This window comes from Rhineura floridana, chromosome 3 (assembly GCF_030035675.1).
Source record: "Rhineura floridana isolate rRhiFlo1 chromosome 3, rRhiFlo1.hap2, whole genome shotgun sequence".
Taxonomy (NCBI): Eukaryota; Metazoa; Chordata; class Lepidosauria; order Squamata; family Rhineuridae; genus Rhineura; species Rhineura floridana.
The window spans coordinates 208,947,224-208,949,879 of record NC_084482.1 but is presented as its reverse complement, the minus strand read 5'-3'; positions in this window follow the sequence as shown (position 1 = coordinate 208,949,879).

Sequence of the window (2,656 nt, the reverse complement as noted above, 5' to 3'; positions counted from 1 at the left end):
CCTAGTCAAAAACAGAAACCTTGAGAGTTTTTGAAGGTGCATAAATGTTCCAGACTGTCCCCTGACCTCAATTTGTACTTCTCCTACCCTCCATTCACTTTTTGATATCCTCACTGGGGTGTTAATGTGTAGGTGGGTCACTGTTTCTGCATGTGTGTTTGTGTTCCTTCATCCACATACGAGTGCTTTCAATTTTATGTCTCCTAAATCTGTCTCAATGTTTTCCATTCACACAAGTGAGTTGTGCTTTATGAGATGAATTTGTGTTGTGTGTTGTTGTCCCCTGCCCTCAGTTTGTACTTTTCCCACCCTCCATGCACTTTTTGATGTACCAGATTGGCACAAAAGAGCATTCAAAATTTTAAAGCTAAGTTATGAGGTCACTCACACGAAAAGCTGCTACTTCCTTCCCTTTTCCTTTCCTGCTTCCTGTACCTGGAAAGCGCAAATTTTATTTTTCATGCAGCTGTTTTGCATAGGAGCAGTTCGCAGAGCTTGGAAAAGTTACTTTTTTGAACTACAGCTCCCATCAGCCCCAGCCAGCATGGCCACTGGACTGGGTTGATGGGAGTTGTAGTTCAAAAAAAGTAACTTTTCCAAGCTCTGAGCAGTTGTCTGCAAAAACATTTTTCCAAAATTACTGTAAACATTCCTTCAGCAACAACTGGTGGAAAAAGAATAGGCCAGCGCCCTCAGAATTAAATTCAGGTCCCAGGTAGGAACCCTGTGAGCTGGGGGAGGATTAGTTTAGGAGACAGCTCTGAGAAACCTTTGGATGTGAGGGTGCCCCTTGAGGAGAGGTAACTATATTGGGTCTCAAGCCCAACCCTTGACCCTCCTGGAGAAAGTCTAGCATTACTGTGGCTCCTGCATTCTCTGGGTTCCTCTGGATGCGCTGGCACTATATTAGGAATGCGTGCCACACAGTTCTGTTGGTAAGACTACCTCCTGGAGGCCAGTAAGGTATCTACCATCCCATCTGAGCAGCCCTGGCTGGTCAGGAGGCTCCGCTCAACCTTCAGGCAACTAGGTTCAGGAAATCTGGGTTTGGGTGCAGAATGGGCCCCTGGTGAAGGAGGTCTGCACAAGGTGGAAGGGACAGGGAGTCGTCTGCTGAGAGGGATACCAGGTCTGCAAACCAAGGGTGCCTGGGCCATTTTGGAGCCACTTGGGTGATCTCTGCCCTCTGTCCCCTGATCTTCCTGAGCACTCTCAGAAGAAGTGGAATGGGTGGAAAGGCATAGAGCAGGCCCTTCGGCCAGTCCAAAATCAGCGAGTCCACTAGCTTGGTCTTCCCCCTCTCATATCTCGCTCTGAAGCAGGGAAGTTTGCAATTTGAGAAAGAGGCAAACAGGTCCACTATCAGGGCGTCAAAGTGGTTATCTCCTGGAAAACTGAGTTTTGTCACCTTAATCCTCCCAGATCCAAGCTCTCTCTGCTCAGCCAGTCTGTCTGACAGTTCAGGGACCACTTCTGCTTTTGGTTTTCCGCTAATAATTATGTGCATATACTCATTCTTATTTCTCCCTTCACCAGGATTCAATCATTTGCTGTGGTTTTCTCTTTGATATTGCCATGCTCCTCTCTTTTATAGATTGAAATGCATTTGCTGGGATTCTGCTAATGTATTTAAAATAAATCTTTCTAAATCAAATGAGTATAGCCTTTCAGATTGCCCCTCTTCACTGATGAAAGGACTCCCAGAGGATAGGAGCTGTTGGGATAACCTGTCTCCACACAAAAACATGGAAGGTGATCCTGCAACTGTCAGAGCTGGGAAGTGAGGAGCAGGGCCTAGTCCAGCCTTTCCCAACTAGTGGGCCACCAGATGTTGTTGGACCACAATTCCTATCTTTCCTGACCATTGGCAATGCTGGCTGAGGCTGATGGGAGTTGTGGTCCAACAACATCTGGTGGCCCACTAGTTGGGAAAGGCTGGCCTAGTCAATGTAAGTGCCACAGCTTTATGGCTTTCTTCCCCACCTAATTTGGAACTTGTGTCCCTTCATAGAATAGTAGAGTTGGAAGGGGCCTATATTGGAGAGCCCACTACCTCTCTAGGTAATTGGTTCCATTGTCATATGGCTCTAACAGGAAATTTTTCCTGATGTCCAGTTGAAATCTGGCTTTCTGCAACTTAAGCCCATTATTCTGTGTCCTGCGCTCTGGGACGATTGAGAAGAGATCCCGGCTGTCCACTGTGTGACAACCTTTCATGTACTTGAAGAGTGCTATCATATCTCCTCTCAAGCTTCTCCAGGCTAAACGTGCCCAGTTCTTTCAGTCTCTCCTCATAGGGCTTTGTTTCCAGTCCCCTGATCATCCTTGTTGCCCTTCTCTGAACCTTTTCCAGTTTGTCTGCATCCTTCTTGAAGTGCAGAGAACAGAACTGGACACAGTACTCAAGATGAGGCCTAACCAGTGCTGAATAGAGGGCAACTAATATTTCACGCGATTTGGAAACTCATTCATTCATTGGCTATCACTCATGGCTGAGTAAGATTGTCTTTCAGGGTAAGGTCTTTAACAGTGGGTCCGTAAGTGACTGTGGAGGCCAATTCTGGATCCACACAGCCTCCCACAGTGAGGACATAGGTTCTGTTAATGCAACCTAAAATAGCACTTGCCTTTTTTGCAGCCACATCACAATGTAGGC